Genomic DNA, 23,419 nt, shown 5'->3' on the forward strand with positions numbered 1-23,419 from the left:
GTATTGCAACTTGCAAGTGCTGTGGCCATGACCAAGCAGGGGGGGCACAGTCATGGGCGACGTTACTGGCACAGGGCCCCTCATAGTACGCTGTTGTGTCTGCTGGCGAGTGGGCCCCCCCACCATCAGAGACACTGTATTGTACTATGATGGGCCCTGTGCCAGTGCCGTCGGCCATCTGTGGGCCCATCCACCTATTCAGAGCAACGGCACTTGCCCGGGTGCGCCAGGTGTTGACCCCAGCCCTTGGGGGGTTGGGTAACCCAGTTTGGGAGGTTTAAAAAATGATATATGTTGATGTGTAGGCTGGACATTCAGCTGCTGCAAATGGCAGAATTGGGCAAGTCCGAGGAAGAGGAGGACAAAAGCTAGGCAGTTTTCTGGCAACCTATGTGTCATCACGGGAAGGTGGGACAAAAACCTCTGAAACCCATGCATGGTTCATTTTAATGAAGGTTAGATCATCAACATTTTGGGTCGATAGATGGGTCATTTTTTCTGTCAGGATTGATCCAGCAGCACTGAAGACTCTTTCAGATAACACACTAGCAGCATGGCAAGCGAGCTCCTGTGAGGCATATTGTGTCAATTCAGGCCAGGTGTCCAGTTTAGAGGCCCAATAGTCAAAGGGGAATGACCTGTGAGGGAGAACATCTATATGGGAGAAGTAGTTTGTAACCATAGTTGACAACTGCTGTCTCCTGTCACTTGTAATCGATGCAGTATAGTTTTGACCGTTATCAAGCAGCAGATATACGAAACTGTTTGAAAAGCGGACAGCTCTATAAGGTGTAGGTCTGGAAAAATGGAAAATCTCCTCGGCTTGTTTTTCCAGAGTCACACACAGATAGCTTGTATTTGTCCATGATACCAGCCGGTACACGGTAGTGTGTGAGAAGCGTACACCGCTATACGGTGTCTGTATGGAAAATTGTCAATCTCCGTCTATTTTTATACGAAGTGACACACGCTGTCTCTGTCTAGTTTTGACCATAATCAAACAGCAGATATACGAAACTGTTTGAAAAGCGGACAGCTCTATAAGGTGTAGGTTTGGAAAAATGGAAAATCTCCTCGGTTTCTTCTTCCAGAGTCACACACAGATAGCTAGTATTTGTCTGTGATACCAGCCGGTACACGGTAGTGTGTGAGGAGCGTACACCGCTATATGGTGTCTGTATGGAAAATTGTCAATCTCCGTCTATTTTTATACGGAGTGACACACGCTGTCTCTGTATAGTTTTGACCGTTATCAAACAGCAGAAATACGAAACTGTTTGAAAAGTGGACAGTTCTATAAGCTGTAGGTCTGGAAAAATGGAAAATCTCTTCGGTTTGTTTTTCCAGAGTCACACACAGATAGCTAGTATTTGTCCGTGATACCAGTCGGTACACGGTAGTGTGTGAGGAGCGTATACCGCTATACAGTGTCTGTATGGAAAATTGTCAATCTCCGTCTATTTTTATACGGAGTGACACACGCTGTCTCCGTATAGTTTTGACCATAATCAAACAGCACATATACGAAACTGTTTGAAAAGTGGACAGCTCTATAAGGTGTAGGTCTGGAAAAATGGAAAATCTCCTCGGTTTGTTTTCCAGAGTCACACACAGATTGCTTGTATTTGTCCGTGATACCAGCCAGTACACGGTAGTGTGTGAAGAGCGTACACCGCTATACGGTGTGTGAAAAAATGAACGCTCGGTAACTCACCAGAACAAAATAATAAAAGTTGGAGTGCTTTGAAAAAAGCAGTTTGAACAGCACTGTGCACACAGCAATATAGCTAGCAGGTAGCCTTAAAAGACAGCCTAATCACCACCAGTGCTGCTACACACAACAAAAATCCTCCCCTTTCACTGCACATTAACTGTACAGTGAAAAGCTCTATCAGCAGAAGCAATTTTTTTTTCTTCTTCCCTGCCTAACGCTCTCCCTTATTCAGAATAAGCAGCAGCACCTCTCCCTATTCAAAGATCTGCAGAAGTAATATGGCGGTCGGCGGTCACGGCCTTTTATAGCCACTGTGACGCCGCACAAAGCCAGCCAATCACTTCAATGCCCTTCTCTAAGATGGTGGTGGCCGCTGCCCATGTCATCGTGTTGCCCACAGTGTGCGTCCTCCATCATTGGCTGAGAAAAGGCGCTGGAAGCATTATTTGAAATGCGACTTTGGCGCTCGGCTCCGCGACCTCATGGCCGACCTCAAGCTATGGTCGGGTTTCGATTGGCGAAACCTGACTTTAGCTAAAGTCGGCGAAATTTGAATTTGACCGACCCGTTTCGCTCAACTCTACTCATTATTAAACCCCTTTCCTTTGATACGCATGTTGGTAGGGTTTAGAGTCTTGAGTCAGTGCCGAGTTGTGGCACTGCCTTGCGCCACAGTGCTCCCGGCTCCTCACACACGCTAGCGCCAGAGTGCACCACTCTACCTTAGGCACTACGCTACTGCAGGTACTGCAGCATCCCTTAGAGCAGCACCGTACATGTCCTATGCGCTTTCCAGTCCTGAGCTTAGGCTGGTTAGTGGCATCCGCCAGAGCTGCGCTGTACATTCATAGTGTGGTAAGCAACGTGCAGCTGCACCCTGTGACTGCTAACAGGGTACAGCATTCCATTAGTGTCTATCCATGCATCGCTGTGCGGTGCTGACCGCTAGTGGGACTAGAGGGGCTCTAACCCTGTGTCCTTGGGGCAGAGTCCTGTGTCTTAGCTCTAGTGCTCTCCTGCCGACTCCTATGAGGATAAACAGGCTCTCACACTTGTTCCAGCGGCTCAGTAAGGTAATTGAGTTCGCTCCTGTACACACCAGGTCAACGGTTAACCCACCGGTGTCTAGTTAGTACTCTGCCATTACCAAGCAGCAGTTAACATCTCTGCATGGTGGACCCTGGGCTGCGAACGCACCTCTATACCATCTTGTATTATTTGGTGCATTCCGCAAGCCTGTAACATAGTGTGCCTAAAAAATAACTATACTCTGCAGCCGTCTCTTTGCAAACAATATACCTAAAAATAATTCTACCCTGCCACTCAATTTGTGCAAGTTGTGGGCCAAAAAAAAATTATACTCTGCCGCCATTTCTGTGCGAGTTGCTTGACTAAAAAAAAATTCTACTCTACCTCTGTGTCTGTATGGTTAGTGTGCCTAAAAAATAATTATATTCTGTAGCCGTATGTTTGTGAGTAGTGTGCCAAAAAAATAATTCCACCCTGCCGCTGTGTCTGTACGAGTACTGTTACTAAAAAATAATTATACTCTGCATTAGAGTAGTGTGCTTAAAAATTAATTCTACCCTGCCGCTGTGTCTGAGCCAGTTGTGGGCCTTAAAAAATTATACCCAGCTGCCATCTCTGTGCAAGTAATATGCCTAAAAAACACTTCTAAAATAGAGGAGAGCATCAAATAGAGTATGTAGACGTGGCCATGGAGTTGCTACTGAGGCTGATGAAGGTTGTGGTGGTGTAGCTGCTTCAGTGAGAGGACATGGTCGTTCAGTGTCTGCTAAGTGCCAATATAAAACAACTTCCTCTGGTGCACACAGGTGACAGTACAATCTGTGTTATTTCATAAGGCCGAGCACCAATAAATAAATGGTGAGGCCAGAACACGTTGAGGCAGTGGCAGATTAGATGACTGAGAGTGCCTCCAGTTCCTTTGCGTTATCTTCCACCTGGTCCACTGCAGAAAGTGGAAAGTTGGCACCTGAGGACCATGGTAATCTGGCTTCCACCTCACTCTCTTGCAAATCAGCCAAGCAGTCTGAGCCCCATGTCATGCAGCAGTGCCTTCTACTTTTTGATGACTCCGCTAGCTGGGGTTTTGTGGCTCATTCACCTTGCTCTGCCGCCCCAGAAGTGGAAGCGACTGAGTGGACACAGTCAGTGGACCACCGCAACACATTTCAGAGGATGATGAAACACAGTTGCCAACTGCAGCGTCTTAACGCAGTGTGCAGACCAGCAAGGAGGGCAGGAGTGAAGATTGGGTGGAAGAGGATGTGGAGGATGATGAGGTCCTAGACCCCACATGGAGTGAAGACCATCCTAGTGACATGCAGAAAGTGGAGGTGGTCATGCTGCCCCAGCAGCACAGCAAAAAATGTAGCAGGGTGCAAAAGCACAGTGGGCAGCCACTAGCCAGTATGTCAGCTATTATTGCTACTGTGTCGCTGAAATTAGCAAGCCAAAGACAGTTCAAAAGAGTTCCATGGTGTGGCATTTCTTCAGGCAATGTGCTGATGACAAGCGACAGGTGGTTTACATGCTGTGCCATCGGATACAGAATATAGGCATAAATCTTCTGAACCTGAGCATGACCTGCATGACGAGGCAGCTGAACTCCATGCATGAGGTGCCGTAGAGAACAAACTTTGAAAAGCATGACAAGCCTCATCCTCTTGCTCACAAAAAACAGGGCCACTTGATTTCCTACAAAGAGCGGATGCGACAGCATCACCTCCGCCACCACCATCAGTGTCACCAAGCATCTCCACACCGACTGTGATGACTCCTGGAGTGGACCCTCTGGGTTGTGGCACCATCTCTCCCAGGGTGAGCTGACCTAGTAAGGACCACCCCCTATACAGGGAGTGTCAGGGCAAGCCCAAGGGGGTAAGGTACCACAACTGCTGGCACCAGATGGCCAGCTCACAGGAGACACGAGTGAGAGTGTCTAGCAACAGGGAATGTGCAAAGTGTGGACATAGGGACACGCAGGGTATCGAACAATACAGGGCGAGTGTACAGAAGCACGAAGAGTACAGGACAATGCAAGGCGTGTACATGGGAATGCGCTAGATACAGGATAGTGCTAGGCAGGTACATGAGAGCATGTATGGTGTGCACAGACACGCACGCCTGGGTGCGAGTGAGGAAGGGCGCATGCAAAGGAGCATGCCAGAGTACAGAGTTAGACAGAGCGTGCGCAGAGAGCACACCTGAGTGACAGGTTAGGCAGAAGATGTGCTAAGAAGCACGAGAGGAACAAGGCAGAAGCTGAGCATGAGCAAGGAGTATGACAGAGCACAGAGCAGTGGCAGAGCGTGTGCAATGATGCACAATAGAGCACAGAGCAGAGGGTAAGAACTGAGCATGTGCTAGGAAGCACGGCAAGGCAGCTTAAGGAACAGAGCACAAGGCGGAGTTCAGGAATAGAGCACAAGGCAGAGCACAGGAACAGAGCGCAAGGCAGAGGACCTGAATACAGCGCACATCCAGGCAAGGACCAAGCAGACCAAGCCAGGAAGCACAACAATAATCAGGCACCTCCCATAGGAAGAGGTAGCCTGATACAGGGCAGGAGCACAGGGACTTCCAGGTCAAGTCCTCCAGTACCATAGAGAGAACAAGGCTGCAGCTAGAACTGAGAAAAGCGCACATGCGCACTAGCAACATTGTGCAGCCATGGAACTAAATACGAGAGGTGTGCATCCGACGGGACCCCCAGAGCAGCCGTGGCGCCGGAAGTGGTGACGTCGGGCGCAGGGTCCTGCCCCCAAGTGAGAGTGGTGTGACATGTGGTGTGACACCATCCTATGGAAGTTTTCACTTCTCCATCCACCAAACCCAAGAGAGAAAGTGGAGATACCAACTGTGGAGACAACGTGGGTCAGCGGGTAATCTAGTCCGCTAGTCAACACCTCATGGACCAGGGATCATCCTACTGAACACCCACTTATCTTTTACTGTGGGCGTAATTCTACTCAGTCAACACAGGGTGAGGGAAAAACAGTGTGGCAATACTTTAGCAAACCACAAAACAGTCAAATAACACGTATAACAGTCGCAGCACAATACCCAAGATGGTGCAAAATTACAGTCTCACCTTTCCACTGACTCGATGGGATAAAAGCAGCTGTGACTTAAGAGCTTTCAGGGCCAACTATCCCACCTGTGGCATGCATAGAGGGGAGGTAGCAACATACTCAGGAAGCTGACAGTCTATTGAGTTACAAGGCCAGGTGACAGGAGGATCACAACCTGGCTTCTCCAAACATTTCCATAGAGCTAGGTGACCAGTGGGTCCCATTCTTGGCTTTACCAAATGTATCCATGGGGTTCAAGTGACCGACGATCTAAATCCTGACTACCCCAAATGTATCCATGGTCAATGGAGCAGATCTATATTCTTTCAGCTGGGTCCGTGGTCCCCTTAGCTGGCATCTTGTGGAATATCAAATCTGTGTCCCTTGTGATGGAAAAATGATCTGGCAGCTATCCTGTAGATTGTTCCTGGCTGTGGTTTTGTAAAGAGTCTCTGGATCTATTGGACATCTGGAGGTTTTGATGTTTGGTTGTATCTATCGTTACATAGGAGCATATCCGTTTTTATAGTTCACAACTGTTGTCTTTTACAGTGGGTGTGGAAAGTATTCAGACCCATTTGTCACTCTTTGCTTCATTGCAGCCAAATACAATAAAGTTCATTTTTTTCTCATTAATGTAGACTCTGTAACAACCCTGCTGGCATCACTGCATGGCCTCCCATCCACCGCACACCAACTTACTTTCTGCTTCAAGCCATGCTGTGAATTCTGTCTGTTGCCAGCTCTGTGCCTCTGCTCTCCATGTTTCCAGACTGTGTGTATAGGGGGGCGGCGCCTGAACTCTCTGGTTCTTATGCAGTCAGGGTGCACCTGTGTAATCTGTCCCTGACCAATCACCTGGAGCCCTTGACTATTTAGTTTCGCCACTCCCACTGAAACATTGCCTGTGCAATGTCTAAACTCAGTTAGCTCCTTGCTGCTGAGCTAGCCAGGCCCTGTCCTATGTCTTGCCTTCTCTGAAGGCTCTTAGTCTGTATTCCTGTGTCTCGGTACCTTGCCTAGCATTTCTCTGTCCGCCTGCCAGGAGGCAGAATATCCTGGTCCTTGAGTCTTGTTCCCAGTGCCTTGTCTGTTCTCTGCCCGCCTGCCAGGAGGCTGAATATCCTGGTCCTTGTGTCTTTGTCCCTGTCTCTCTGTCTGAACTCAGTCTTACCTTTGTCTATCAGTCTCCCTTTCTCCTTGTCCGTGGCTCCCTTCCTTGCTGTGTCTTTCCTTGTGTCCTCCCTGTCTGTGCATCTGCACTCTCGCAGCTTTATCTGTGCGTCTGCACTCTCGCAGCTTTATCTGTGCGTCTGCACTCTCGCAGCTTTATCTGTGCGTCTGCACTCTCGCAGCTTTATCTGTGCATCTGCACTCTCGCAGCTTTATCTGTGCATCTGCACTCTTGCAGCTTTATCTGTGCATCTGCACTCTCGCAGCTTTATCTGTGCATCTGCACTCTCGCCGCTCTGCCTGCTCGGCTCTCTAGCCGCTCTGTCTGCCCGGCTCTCTAGCCACTCTGTCTGCCCGGCTCCTTAGCTGCTCTGCCTGCACGGCTCCTTCTGCCGCTGCAGTACCTCTTGCTGCAGCTTCTCTCCACAGACCTTGTGGTTCAGCTTTGCTCCACTCCTGCTGCCACTGCAGAACCTCTTTCTGCAGCTTCTCTCTGCACTTCTGCCTTCACCTGCACCCCCTGTGTGAACAGGTCCAAACCTGTTCCTTCTTATTTCACTCCTGCCTGCCAGCATCCATACCTGCACCTCCTGTGTGAACAGGTCCAAACCTGTTCCTTCATATTCCACTCCTGCCTGCCTGCATCCATACCTGCACCTGCTGTGTGAACAGGTCCCTACCTGTTCCTTCTCAAGCAGTGCCCGCCTGCCCTGTGTCTCAAGCCGCACCCGCCTGTCCTGTTATGATTGAGTCACCGTAGGAGGCAAAAACAGAAATGCTAGCTAAGTCCAGAAAACCAGAGAAGTTGGCAGCTATCGGATTGCAGACCTCTGAACCTATCAACACAACTAGCAGTAGCCGTGGGGGGTTCCTACAATGCCCTAGACCCCTCGATCACAGCCGGAGAATTAAATAGGCCTAAAGAAAGAAAGGGGAAATCTAAACTGCCCCAGAGCAGACCCCAAAGCAATAGGCAGCCCCCAACATATAATGACGGTGAAGCAAGATGAAAACACTAACACAGACAGAAAGATAGACTGAGCAAAGACGGGGCCCAAGCTAACTAGATAGAAAAGGACAGGAAGGCTGCTGTCTGCAATCCGTGAAAAACCCTATGAAAATAAGAGCCAACAGACTGACAGTGAAAAAGGCCCTGAAGACGCTAGGCTTCAAAAAAGCTAAGTCAGTACGCAGGAATATTCTGAAGACAGAGCTACAGGCAAAACGAGATTCAGCTCACCCCAACAGGGAATGGCAGAATACAGAAAAGCAAGGAAAACAAAAACAAAACACAAATGCTAACAGGCAAAGCAGAAAACTTAGCTTTAGAGGAGCAGGAATCAGACTGGTGTCCTAGAAGTCCACAGAGAAATCACCCGCAGGGCAGAAGGGCGTCGGCAGCCTTATATCCAGTCCGTGACCACTCAGCCAGTTATCCTCATTAGGCTCAGGTGCCTGATAATCAGGCTCATTACCTTCCTTTACCAGAATAGGGAGTTCACCAGACCTCAGTGACGAAGGGGAAAATGAACTCACAACACTATCCTGTGTCTCAAGCCGTGCCCGCCTGTCCTGTGTCTCAAGCCATGCCCGCCAATCCTGTGTCTCAAGCCGTGCCCGCCTGTCTTGTGTCTCAAGCTGTGCCCGCCTGTCCTGTGTCTCAAGCCGTGCCCGCCTGTCCTGTGTCTCAAGCTGTGCCCGCCTGTCCTGTGTCTCAAGCCGTCAATGCTTGCCCTGTATCTGTCATGCCTTCTTGCCCTGTGTCTCAGTTTGCCTGTGAGTCACATCTGTCCAAGCGACTTGTCTCCAAGTGGGATCAGCAGCCACAGCCAGACACCACCCTGGAGTGGCACCCGACAGCTATCTGCCACACAAGCCTGACCTCACCATCAGAGGCTCCAGTGAAGACCAAGGTAGCTGTCGCAGTCACGCCCCTTCCAGGGTAGTCTGGTCTGTGGCACAGTGGGGCCACAACCCCCAGCTCGCGCCATTCAGCCAAGGCGCGGGCGTGACACTCTGCACCCCATCTTGACTGAAAAAACAAAAATGTAGAAAGATTTTCAAATCTAATATATAAAGCTGAATGTGTGTATGTATGTGTGCATGTCCGGGATTGTCATCTGCACCGTCGCAGCTACAGCCACAAAATTTTGCACAGTCACATGTCTGGACCCCGAGAGCGTCATAGGCTATGTTGTGAGTAGTGTTGACTGTTGAGCGATACCTTCCGAAATCGGGAAATATCAGATCGGATTGGATAGGACCGATACCCCAAAAATATCGGATAGCGCCGAATCCGATACCGGAAACCAATGCAAGTCAATGGGGCACAAATATCGGAATGAAAATAAACCCTTACTTTCCTAGTAGGTTAATTCTACATGAAGGAAAACAATTAATAATAATGCAGAATGTATTGGGGGAGGTGGAGGAGACATTAAAGGCATAGAGGTTTAGCCCAATCAAATGGAATAGCAGGAATTAATTTTTTTTTTCAGATGTTCGGAGTTACAAAGATATTGACTATGTTAAGCTTTCTTATATTTTGTCAGATATTTATGTTTCACTACTTCCATGCTCTTCACCTTCTTTTTTACTTCTCCCACACTTGCTCCTTCATCATCCTCTTTAGGGTCATCTTCTTGGTCTTCTTTGGGGTGGTCTTCAGGGTCGTCGTCTCCAGGGTCGTCGTTTTCGGGGGTCGTCGTCTTCTTCGGGGTGGACGTCAGGGTCGTCGTCTCCAGGGTCGTCGTTTTCAGGGTCGTCGTCTTATTCGGGGTGGTCTTCAGGGTTGTCATCTTTAGGGTCATCGTCAGGGAGATCCAGAGTGATTACCAAAAACCATTTCAAAAAGCTTGAACTTGGAAATGTAGCAGAAGGTACAAGAAGGCTGAGGAACTGCTGAGAACCAGCTGACGGTACTGGAACCTGGATGGGTAGCCGAAGGTACAAGAGCCAATGGAACTACCGAGGACCAGCTGATGATACTGGAACCCGGTTACTAAGCAGGAGGTACCTGTGCCAGAAAGCACTACCAAGGACCAGCAGACGTTGGTGGAACTCAGATACCGAGAAGGAGGCACCTAAGCAAAAGGCTCTGCCTGGAACCAGCTGACATTACTGGAACTCAGGGGGACATATTCAAGATTGACTTCCAAAGAACCAGCTAATGGTACTGGAACTCAGATAGGCAGCAGAAGGTACACATGAAAAAAAAAGTTGCAAGGCCGCGAGCCGGCCGGAGTTATCAAAACCCACAGTCCTACAGGGGGAGCTTGTCCTATTGGCACTACGGAACCAGCCTTCATTGCCAGATCCCGCAGCCCACATAGGAAGCACCTAAACTGCAGGCACCATAGAGTCGGCTAACCCGACCGCAACACGACAGGACAACGTACTGGAAGGCAAAGTGACGTTGACACTACCCGGAAACAGCTGGCGTGCTGGAACCAGGCTGGGCAGGAGGGAATACCAGTGCCAAAGACACTTCTGAGCAGCAACTGGTGGTGTTGGAGTCCAGGGATTACAGTAGAAACAGAGTGTAGCCAAAGGCCTAATTGGAGCAAGTTTAATATCTGTAGTAGTGTGAGTGTGGTCGGAGCAGGAGAAATTGCCGGACACACGGCAGGGGATCAGCTGACGTTACTGAACCCCAATAACACAGGAGCAAGTGTTGACTGTGCAGACGGCACTTCTGAGCAGCAACTGGTGGTGTTGGAGCCCAGGGTAAATACTAGAAACAGAGTTGAGGCAGAGGTGTATTTGGAGCAAGTTTAAAATCTGTAGTAGTGTGAATGTGGACAGAGCAGGCGAAATTGTCGGACACACAGCAGGGGATCAGCTGATGTTACTGAACCCCAATAACACTGGAGCATGTGTTGACGGCGCAGACGGCACTTCTGAGCAGCAACCGGCGGTGTTGGAGCCCAGGAATTACAGGAGAAACAGAGTGTAGTCAGAGGCCTAATTGGAGCAAGTTTAATATCTGTAGTAATGTGAGTGTGGTCGGAGCAGGAGAAATTGCCGGACACACAGCAGGGGATCAGCTGACGTTACTGAACCCCAATAACACAGGAGCAAGTGTTGACTGTGCAGACGGCACTTCTGAGCAGCAACTGGCTGTGTTGGAGCCCAGGGTAAATACTAGAAACAGAGAGGAGGCAGAGGCATAATTGGAGCAAGTTTAAAATCTGTAGTAGTGTGAATGTGGACAGAGCAGGCGAAATTGCCGGACACACAGCAGGGGATCAGCTGACGTTACTGAACCCCAATAACACTGGAGCATGTGTTGACTGTGCAGATGGCACTTATGAGCAGCAACTGGCGGTGTTGGAGCCCAGGGATTACAGTTCAGGGGGTAGAAACATGAACACAACAGGAGAAATGGATACTGTTGCCAACCAATTATTTAATCTGGAAGAGGACTGGCAAATTCAAGCGAGATCCAGGCCTTGTTCATTTTCAGAAAAGTAAGCCGGTCAACATTATCGGAGGATAGTCGCATGCGATGGTCTGTTAGTACACCACCTGCGGCACTAAAGACGCGTTCCGATAATACACTAGCAGCAGGCCAAGCCAGCACCTCCAATGCATACTGGCTAAGCTCTGGCCATGTATCCAGCTTAGAGACCCAAAACTTGAAGGAGGAAGAGCCGTGTGGGAGAACACTGAGAGGGCAAGACATGTAGTCTGTCACCATCTGACGGAAACGTTGCCTCCTGCTGACTGGAGCCATCTGTGATGGTGTAGACATTTGTGGCGGGGACACAAAACTTTGCCACATTTGGGCCATACTGGTCTTGCCTTGTGCTGAGGCGCTGCTTCTGCTCCCTCTTTGTGCAGAGCTTCCTCCACTGCCTCGACGCACTGAGCTGCTTTGTAAAGCACTAGCAGCACTGCTCTCGGGTGGAATGGAGAACATGATGGAATGCACCAGTGTGTCTTGGTACTCCCGCATTTTACGCTCCCGGTTCAATGGTGTTATGAGGCTTTGTAAGTTGTCCCGGTAGCGAGGATCTAGGAGGGTGTACACCCAATAATCAGCCGTGTTGAGAATGTGGGCGATGCGGCGGTCGTTTCTCAGGCACTGCCGCATGAAATCAACCATGTGCTGCAGACTGTCAACTGGCCGAGAAACGCTGTCCCCTGCTTGCATCACCCCACCCTCGCTCTACCTACTGACTACTAGAGCATTGTGTACCTCCCTCCTCTGGACAGATGTCTTCCTCCTCCATTGACTCCTCCTCATCAAGTGTCCCCTGCCTAGGCCTTTGTGAGGAACCAAGTTGCGCAGACTGTCCAGAAGCAGATGGCATTTGTGACTCCTCATCCTCCACCTCTTCCACAACCTCCTTCCTTAGTGCTTGCAGTGTTTTTTCAAGCAGGCAGATAAGGGGAATAGTCATGCTGACTAGTGCATCATCTGCACTCGCCATCCGTGTGGAATCATCGAAGGCACGCAAAACTTGGCAGATGTCTTTAATAGAGGCCCACTCAGTGGTGGTGAAGTGGGACCGGCGCGCAGTGCGACTTGTTTGCACCTGATGCAGCTGGTACTTCTTTACTGCTGCCTGCTGCTCACAGAACTGCTCCAACATATGTAACTTTGAATTCCACCTGGTGGGTAGGTCACATATGATGCGATTTTCTGGAAGGCAGAATCGGCGCTGCAGAGCTGCTATGCGCGATCTTGCCATGCTGGAACGCCGCAAGTGAGCGCAGTGCATCAAGATCCAGATAGTCCCTCAGAAAGCTCTGCACGACCAAGTTGAGCACATGTGCCAGACATGGGATGTGAGTGAGGCTGCCTAGGCCCAGAGCTGCCACCAGATTTTGGCCATTGTCACACACTACCATGTCTGGCTGGAGATTCGCTGGCACAAACCACATATCGCTCTTCTGCTTGATGGCATTCCAGAACTCCTGCGCTGTGTTTCTTCGATTCCCCAAAGAAATTAATTTCAGTACGGCCTGTTGATGTTTGGCCACGGCTGTGCTCATATCGGTCGTAACAGGTAAGCGTTCACGGGTCCATGTGGAGGTAGGCTGTGATGGCTCCTGCAGCGCTGATTCAGAGGAACTGGAATATGAGGAGGAGTCAATGTGTACAGACTGGATTCCTGCAATCCTTGGAGTTGGCAGAACACGTACAGCGCCACTCTCAAGATCTGTACCTGGCTTCACAACATTTACCCAAAGGGCAGTGAGGGAAAGATTTCGTCCCTGTCCATGGTAACTGGTCCACGCATCGATGGTCAGGTGGACCTTGCTACTGACGGCATTTAGTAGTGCATGTTTAATTTTTCCCTCCACATGCTTTTGCAGGGCAGGGACGGCTTGCCTGCTGAAATAAAAGCAGCTGGGCACGTTGTATTGTGGGACTGCCAATGCCATGAAGTTACGGAAGGTGTCAGTCTCCACCAGCCTGAATGAGAGCATTTCAAGGGACAGTAGTTTTGCAATGCCAGCATTCAGAGCCTGTGCTCGATGGTGGTTTGCCGAGTATGGTCGCCTTTTCTCCCATGCCTCTGCTACCGATGGCTGTAGACTGGTCTTGGAGTGTGAGGATGACAGGGAACGTGGTGCTGTGGGTGGAATGACACTGTGTCTCGGTACAACAGTGCCAGAGGTTCTTCCATGGCGATCCTGTGAGGAAGCCGAACCAGCTGTGTGTGAGCTGGAGGAAGAGGCTACAACACGAGCTGAAGAGGTGGTAGGTGGCGCTGTAGATTGGCCTAGGTCTTCAGTGTGTCTTTGTAACTCCACCACGTGCTTGGTCTGCACACGTTTCCACATATTTGTGGTATGGAGGTTGCTGACACTTTTCCCTCTTTTCACTTTCTGATTACACAGCTTGCATTTGACAAAGCAAATGTCATCTGCAACTGTGTCAAAAAAGGACCAGGCACTGCAAGTCTTGGGAGTGCCCGTTTTGGATTTTGGAAGAGTCATGCTCCTAATGGGTGCCGAAGTGGAGGCTACAGGCAACCGAGTCTGCCCCCTCCCTCTCCCTCCTTTTTTGGCCGTTCAGGGAATCTCTTCCTCAGAGCTGCTCCCACCACCTTCCTGTACCTCACGCCATGATGGGTCAAGGACCTGGGTCTCATTATCAGATACGTACTGAGGTGTGCTTACCATAGGCACTGCCCCACCCACCTCTTAAGATTCAGAGAGACAAAGCCATTGCACATCACTGCATACTACCTCTTCTTCAAATTCTCGAATGCTGCTTGGCTGGCCCCCTTGTTCCAAGCCAACAGATTCAGAGAACAGAAGTAGAGATGGCTCCTGTCCAGGGCTCTCTGACTGCCTGGGCAATTTGGCAGGTGGTGAAGGGACAGATGGGTGCTCTTCAGTGCTCTGGACCTGAGAGGATCTGGAACTAATTGAAGTCGATGTGTTAGCTGCCATCCATCTGACAACGGCTTCAATTTGTTCATCCCACAGCAGTGGGGTACGGCGAGCTCCTCCAAAGCTGCGAATAAAGGACTGTTCCCTGGGAAAACTGGGGGATGCTGAGTCACTTGTGCCCGCAGCAGGCACAGAATCCCCACGTCTTCTCCCTGCAGAAACTCCACGCCCATGACCACATGCCTTACTCCCTGCCTTCTTCATCTTGGTAGACTGATAAAGATGGGCAGAAAAGTACTAAGGGCTTAGTGTGCTTATTCCTGAACAGCTGCTAACAGGTATAAGAAACACTAATTTTATAAAGTGTGGACTAGACTTTAAAGGGAATCGTTCACCCTTTTTTTCGGCTTGCAACTGCCGGCATAGACATCGGGGGCTTATCTACAGCATTCTGTAATGCTGTAGATAAGCCTCCGATGTAACCTGAAAGAGAAGAAAAACACGTTATATTATACTCACCGGGGTGAGCGGTCCGGTCCGGTGGGCGTTGCGGTCCGGTCCGACGCCTCCCTTCTTCATGCGATGACGTCCTCTTCTCCCATCCTGTAATGGCTGCGGCGCAAACGCACTGCTCTGCCTTGTTGAGGGCAGAGTAGAATTCTGCAGTGCGCAGGCGCTGGACCTTTTCCAATTGGATGTGCAACCATTTTTTACCACTCTGAGTACGATCACTGAGCCAATTATGAAGTCACCTAACCGTAGCCTTTGTCAATCCAACACTTGGTCATTTTTGCTTTGCTGAGGTCAAGATACACTATACTGTATCGCATTTCCCTGATCCACTCAGTCAGTAATTCTTTCATAGAAGGAAATTGGATTAATCTGGCATAACTTGTTTGCTTCAAAGCCATGCAGGCTCTGGTTAATTACTGTATTCTTATTCAAGTACTTACATACATACTGTTTAATCATTTGTTCAAATATCTTTCCTGGTATAGAAATAAGGCTCATTGGCCTGTAATTTCCCAGCTCTGTCTTTTTTTCTTTTTTGAAGATAGGGACAACAATTACTCTTGTCTTCTGGGACTTCTCCTGCTTTCCTGGATTTTTCAAAGATTCTGGCTAGTGGTTCTGCAATTTCCTCTGTTAACTTTTTCGGTACTCTAGGATGTAATTCACCTGGACTAGGGTATTTAAATTAATTTAAATTAGCTAAGTGTTTCCTCACCAGCTTTCTGTTCATGGATAAAGTGGATTCTTTTATTCCTTCGATGGCATTGTGACAATCAGTTCATGTTGCATTTGTTTTCTTAGAGAACACAGATGCAAATTAGGAATTAGGAACTGAGATGTAGCATATCAGGCTCTGCTACATCTCAGTACCAATGTCTGCATCTCTCTTCCTTTCTTCTTCCTGTGCGGTCATGTGATACCACTCATTAAAGCAATGAATATGCACTCCACCCCTATGGGAGTGGAGATGCGTCCATATTCATTACTTTAATGAGCTGTGTCACATGACCACACAGGAAGAAGAAAGGAAGAGAGATGCAGAGCCTAGCAGAGCCTGATATGCTACATCTCAGTTCCTAATTCCTAATTTGCATCTGTGTTCTCTAAGTAAACAAATGCAACATGAACTGATTGTCACAATGCCATCGAAGGAATAAAAGAATCCACTTTATCCATGAACAGAAAGATGGTGAGGAAACACTTAGCTAATTTAAATTAATTTAAATACCCTAGTCCAGGTGAATTACATCCTAGAGTACCGAAAAAGTTAACAGAGGAAATTGAAAACAAAAAAACAAGTGTGGGATTGCACTTTTTTTGCAATTTCACCTGGATTTTTTTTCCCATTTTCTAGTACATGACATGGCTATATTGATAGAAAAATATAAATGTTATGGCTCTGGGAAAAGGGGAGCGAAAAACAAAAACGCAAAACCAAAAAAAGCTACGGGCGTTAAGGAGTTAAAATCTGCCTTTCTAAAGTCCAACCTTGAAGTCTGAGTCCTAATTGGTCTTCCTCCTCTTGTAGTCCACAATTCGAGGATAGCATGATCACTGCCTCCTAAATTCCCAGACACCTTAACTTCCTTAGCCATTTCCTCCCTGTTGGTAAGAATTAGGCCCAAGATTGCAGATCCTCTTGTTCTCTCTTCTACCTTTTGAAAGTTAAAATTGTCAGCAAGTGAAGATAAGAATTTTCTGGACCCAGTACTTTTGCCTGAGAGAGATTCCCAACAAATATCTTTATATTTAAAATCTCCCATCATCACTATGTCATACTTTTTTGAGAACAGAAACATCTGATGTAAAAAGAGTTCATCCATATCTTCAGTCTGTCCAGGTGGCTGGTAGTAAACACATACAAAAGTGTCCTTTCTGTTTTCTTCTTGAATTCTTACAGAAACAGTTTCTACAGAGCTACCAGTCTCTGAAGGTGGGTTCTCTGTGGAGAAATATGTCTTCCTATTATACAATGCAATACTCTTGCTTTTTTGTTAATCCTGTTTCTAATAATCAAGTTGCAGCCTTCAAGATTTGTATTCCAGGCATGTTTATCATCCCACCAAATTTTGGTGATGCCTATGACATAATATCTCTCTTCCAGTGATATCAGCTCCAATTATCCTTATTTGTTTCCCATGCTCTGTGCATTTGTATAGACACATTTTAGTTTGTAGTCGGCTTCTCTTGTTCTTCTAGTTTCATTCAGAATTGTTTTTGTTCTTCCTTTCCACTTTTAATAGCAATGTTCTCAAAAGAATTCATTAGTTGTATATTTCTTTCTGGCAGTATTTTTCCCATCCCATATTGCTCTAGTTTAAAGCTCTCCTGATGAGTGTAGCAAGGCATCTACCAAATATGTGTTTTCCTGTTTTCTTAAGATGCAACCGATCTCCAGCAAGGAGTCCATCATAAGGGTAATTCACTCCATGGTCAAGAAACCCAAAACGTTGCTCTCGGCACCATCAATGTAGCCAGTTTTTCACCTGTAGAATCCTAGTGCATACAGTACTTTTATCTTCTGTACCGGTAAAATATCAGACTAGCAAAACACTTCCAAGAAGCATAAGCAGGCAAATTTCAGTCTGAAATCTGTGACATTATAGCACTGAGTGGCAAAACTGAGCATTCTTTAAAAGAAATCTCTCCCTCCTAAGCCGCCTATATGGGTATGTGTTATAGAATGCTAAATGAAATGATATCACCTTGATACCTGTGATCTGATGTCTGATTCAGTTTTCAGATAAGATCTAAGGGTCGTACATAGATCTCCCTGAAACATGTAGATTAGAAAAGCAGACTGTCAGTCATTATATGTCTCACACTGGTAATGCCCATTTTGCCATAAAATAGTCTCTGGAGGCAGGTTCTCAGGGAGATCTATGTCCTAACTATAGCTCTTAACAGCTCATTTCCATATTTTAAAAAATTGATTTATCTGGAATACGACGTCAGATCACAAAAATTAGGGTGTCATTTTATTTAACATTCTATTACCTGCATGCCCATATAGACGGCTTAATGAGGTTGATCCCAATTACAGATTTCCTTTCATCAAGTAATATGTAGACGTAGGCTACACAGATTATCTGGAATATTTGTAGGGGATGGAGGGTGTTTACCTTACTTTTCTTTACTAATTGTATGAATAGGGATTGATGGGAATAAATAAAATGAGATTGTAAATTGAATGATTTTTCATGCAAGAGATGTCAAGCTGAACTTTAGAAACAATGGGTGATAGAGGTAATTTTTAAACCTCCAGTTTAGGTGCAAACTAAATTTTCAAGTCCTTGGTCATTTGATATAACAAAAGAACTGAAAATGGTTGTATATATAATGCATTCACACAAATGGTCTTGTACACTGCAAAACAAAGCCCTGATAGAACTTCTTACATTGCTTGGTATTATCAGTAAGAAACACAAAGAAATATTCATGACACCATTTCATGATACTGAGTTCTCTTTTACTGTAGAAGGGGCAAACCCCAATCTGATTAATGCTAGTGGACACAAATCAACATGGCAGCTCCTATACAGAGAAGGGCCAATTATATGGATACACCTAAATAAAATGGGAATGGTTGGTGACCCAGATCGGTGCGCTGAATTGCAGAATGGGCAAAACAAAAATTGAAACAGGACCCTCAGTTTACACAGAACATTATGTTCAGTGATGAGGCAAACTTTTTTGGGTAGGCCATTTATATGGATACACCTAAATAAAATGGAAATGGGGGCCATTTTCTTGCATAGGGTGTCTTGCATTGAAATCTGCTGCAATGACCCGGGCACTGCATTCATTAGACATCAACACAATTTCTATCAGCTTCTCACGTGTTAACCTCTGTGACACGTCAATGGCTGTCAACAAAGAGAAACTTGTAAATAACTTATGAAAGAATAAAGTTACATTATAACCAAGCACACCATTGTTTTTATTCTGAAATTCTCAATAAGTTTGATGTGTCACATGACCTTCTTCCCATTGAAAAAAAATAAAGTTGGATCCAAAATGGCCAACTTCCAAATGGCCGCCATGGTCACCACCCATCTTGAAAAGTTTTCTACCTCCCATTTACTAATGTGCCACAAACAGGAAGTTGATGTCACCAACCATTCCCATTTTATTTAGGTGTATCCATATAAATGGCCCACCCTGTATACATGATGGACTCAACCTCTAGTAGGAAATGTACAAAGGAATATATATTATCTTACTTCCAAACACTACTAAATGTTTTGCACCCATGTCACTTGTAGTATTGAATAATAGATACTACCACAGTGACAGACTATATGGTTCATATGTAATCTCACTGGATTCGCAGCAGTGGAAATTTTCTGCTTTAATTTCCATGAGTGAAGTTGCTAATTACGAGGTAACTGCAGCATGTTCATGAAGATACCATACACAGGGAATTGAGGATATAGAATACAGTGATTTGGGGCATAGATGAAAAGTTAGAAATAGTAGTTTTTTTCTGCCCGAAGATCTTCATTGTAGTGATAAGGGACTCTGTGGGGGTCTGTCAGACTCCAAAAACTAGGCTTGTAAGTAATTAGGGAGCAAATTAGAGATCTGCTTTTCATTAGAAAGTCTTTTCCCTAGATCAATAGGAAAAAAATCTATTTCTGTATTAAATGCCACTTCTGAGAAAGTCGGCACTGAGAGCTTCATAACGAACATCTGGAGAATGTTGTCACAGCCCAGAGCAATTACCAGACAGAATTGAATTCATTACTATCACTAGCTGGAGGTAGATATTATAATTGGGCATTACCTCAGGGGAAAAAGGAGACACACAGAAATAAATTAGGACAGTGTACACACCTCTTTGTGACATTCGATTCACATTCTTCTTTCCTCTTAAGACCAAAAGTACAGTAGTAAAAGTAGCTGAAGAAAAGCCTTTCAGAAAAAAATATAACATGCCAAGTATGACTAATAAAGCAGCCACAGAACGTAGCTCTGTAGTAGAACTATAAAATCTATATTTGTACAGAAAAATATTAATGTGTTGCATACTGCAGAAAAATTCAGTATATCATTAACAGGGTTCAATTTATTATCACGCTGAGATTATCGAAAAGGATGTCGCTTGCAATTTGGTTGGTAATTTTCTCATATAAGATTTGCAGTTGCTGTTTGTCACATATGGTAAATCTGAACTCTTTGATCAAAAAATTTGTTTTTAAATAAGAATTTGCAAAATTGAGCCCTTGGATATTCACATTAGTCACATTAAACTCCCTTTCTACCATATCTATGCACTGACTAGTTTAGCGAATGCTTTACCCTTAAGAAAATATATAAACACCCACTCAAACCAGGTAAAACTTGCAATCTGTCCAGGTCTGCCTGATGTTGATGCTTTTGTTGTACAAAAGGCGCAGAAATTAACTCTATGGCATGTGCACACTGGGTTTTTTGAGAGTCCACTTCAAAAGATGCCTGGAAAATCAATTTAAAGGGAACCTGTCACCCCCCCAGGGCGTTTTTCAGTTAAAGAGCCACCTTCAGCAGCACTAAGGCTGCATTCTGAGACAGTGGCTCTTCTTTTTCTGACTCCTAGTAACGCTGAAATATTGACTTTTATAAATAGCTCTTCATACCTGTAACGTGTCCCATAGGTATGGTGTGTGTCCCTGTATCTGCCGCCAACCATCCGTCCATCGCGCCTGTCCGGTGTCTCGGTGCCGCCCACCATCTGTCCATCATGGTGCCTCTGTGCATCGCTGCATCCTCTGTTTTGAATGCCGGCGCCTGCGCTGTGACAAGAGTTCTCGGGCATGAGCAGTGCGCGCTGCCCGAGAACCGACATCAGGCTATTGCACCTGCGTGTTGTGGAGGCCTCAGATCCCGCCCCGCAGTGTGCTATGATGTATTCACACTGCGGCGCTGGGGCCTCCGCAACACACAGGCGCAATAGCCTGATGTCAGTTCTCGGGCAGCGCGCACTGCACATGCCAGAGAACTCTTGTTACAGCGCAGGCGCCTGCATTCAAAGCAGGAGGATGCAGCGACGCACAGGGGCATCATGATGGATGGATGGTGGGCAGGGCAGAGACACAGGACAGGCATGATTGACGGATGGTGGGCGGCTGATACAGGGGGACACGCCATACCTATGGGACACATTACAGGTATGAGGAGCTATTTATAAATGTCGATATTTCAGTGCTACTAGGGGTCAGAAATAGAAGAGCCACCTTCACAGAATGCAGTCTTAGTGCTGCTGAAGGTGGCTCTTTAACTGAAAAATGCCCTGGGGGGGTGACAGGTTCCCTTTAAAATATAACTGATAGATTTTTCCTATTCATTTCTATTGTAAAACAACTTGCCGATGTTGAGACTTCTGTACCATTTTTCTTTCACTTCAAATTTAGAAAAACTCCTGGTGGCAGTGAAGAAAAAAATTATCACGTATTTGAAATGTCTTGTGATGGAAAATGCTTCAAACTAGACTGTTATGACCATACTGATGCAGATGCTGATTGGGCGTAAGGCTCGTATGACATAACCTCACATGAACCTCGGAAATGCGAATGCCAACATCACTGGAACCGTGCCAGTACGAGAAGTGAGTATAAGTATTTCTATTTTAAAGGGGCCTAAAACTAAGATTGAGAAGGGATTGTCCTAGTAGAGAACAACCTCTTTAAAAAAAAAAAAAAGAAAATTTGCTGCAAAAGTGTTAAGCCTTCTAATATTTTCTACAACAATAAAAGCTCATTTGAAAAATGATATAAAATAAACATGGCACTTGTTATATATTACCTCTTTTCAGTGGCATGATTGAATATAACTAACATTTTGAAAAATGGTAAGTTTTCTTTTTTGTGTGAAATTTCACATACTGTCATAAAGTCAACCTAAATTTACCACTAACATAAAGTATAAAGTGTCAAAAAAAAAAAAATTGTGACACTTTTTGCTTTTTGCCTATGTAGAAAATTTCCGAAGTTGTTACATGTCAGATTTCAGAAATAAGGCTATGTCATAAAGACTAAATTTGCTCCTTCACTAAGGGAGTGAACAACACAAAGCCTAAAATATTAGATACGCAAACATATGATAAACCTAAAAATAAAGCTATGAGAAATGCTAGAATGTAAAGACTGGTAGGAAAATATTTAATTTTATGTTGGAATGTTGATACTTAATGTAATTAAAATATGAAGGAACTGCATCATAGTATTCAGAATTAGAAAGCTTTATTCATCAAATTTTTGAAGTTTTGACCTCTCAGAGTGGTGGTAATCAATGTAAAATAATTACAAAGACAAAATAGTGACATGGTTATGATTGTTTGTATATACAGTCTATGATAATACACTAATAATTAATAGATAATAGTTGTAGCATAACATTGGCGAACGCTAAAGCTCCTTGCTTTAAAATAACTTCAGTTCTTACAGATGTGTACTGTACATGCCATTGGTGCAAGTTGTGCAACTGCACAGGGGTTCAATAGATTAGGGGTCCACTTTCTCGTCCAAAGCAGGTGGAATTGCACTTTAGAATGAGCTCTTCAACTATAACATTCCCATATGCTTCTTTGGCAAATGGACCTCTTCTTTCTATGCCTGCTAAAGAGATGACAGTTTTACTTCACAGTACAATGCTCTCTTAATATATCATTTTCTTTATAAAATTGTTAGAAATTGTTTTACCCACTGACCTAAACAATTATTTGACACATCACTGCCCTGTTAAGAGAAATGCTCTTGGTAAACTGAATGTAGTTTCCTTGATGATCTAAGAGAAGGTTAAGAGACCTCCAACGGTCCGGTACTCCAGTGCATGTCGGAGCAGACAGGAAAGATCTTCTGTCAGTTTGTAGAAAGCCAGAGGCCACCCTGAGCCCCGTGATGCTTTTATTCAACTATAATAAAATCATTCTAAAAGCAGCATGACACTTTAATTCCACAACAAAAACTGGAAGCAGTAAATTCTAAATTAAAAGTTAGATTTCATGATACTGCAGACTATAATTCCTTGCAATTTCTTTTTGATCTGTTTTTTTTTTAATAACATGGTAAAAAGAGGGAAAAAAAATCAAAAAGGAACAATTTTGAACATAATTTTTGTTGAGTTTGATGTTTCTGCTGATTCAGACTAAAATAGGCATTCGGATTTGAAAGCTTTGGTTAGTTTTCTTCTATCACGTCATTTTTTTCTCTACACCTTATCGTAATGTAATTATTTTAGGCCTTGATCAAAGCTGGCACTCATGCTCTCCTATTGGTCGAGAGCGAACTTTCCTAAAGTAGATAGGAGTGGAGGAGAGGAGGACGACCTTGGCGACCAGCAGCAGGTTATTTGTCTCGCTGTTCAGCTACACGTGAGACAGTTTGCCAAGAGGTTATGTGTCATTCTATATAGTGAACAAAGGATTAGAAGAATTTATTTTTTTACTCATACACTTATTTCTTTTCTTTCAGATCATGTTTATCTCTGCTATTTATTATCATAAGTGCTTATACAAGCGGTGGCGAAACTATCGCACGTGTGACAGAGGGGGTATGCAGAACCCTCCCTGTGGGCATGCGCACCATCACCGTTA

General features: G+C 45.6%; 1 long non-coding RNA gene across 1 annotated transcript in view; it reads right to left on the reverse strand.

Moving 5' to 3' along the window:
* Window positions 1-22,050: 22,050 nt before the first annotated feature.
* Window positions 22,051-23,419, reverse strand: part of LOC141060692 (uncharacterized) — a 51,518-nt gene continuing 50,149 nt past the window's right edge. Inside the window, exon 3 of the long non-coding RNA XR_012222747.1 lies at window positions 22,051-22,439. This is a non-coding gene — a long non-coding RNA (uncharacterized lncRNA). The remainder of the gene's footprint in view (window positions 22,440-23,419) is intronic.

This window comes from Dendrobates tinctorius, unplaced genomic scaffold (assembly GCF_039654945.1).
Source record: "Dendrobates tinctorius isolate UK_male_01 unplaced genomic scaffold, ASM3965494v1 ptg000243l, whole genome shotgun sequence".
NCBI classification, from domain to species: domain Eukaryota; kingdom Metazoa; phylum Chordata; class Amphibia; order Anura; family Dendrobatidae; genus Dendrobates; species Dendrobates tinctorius.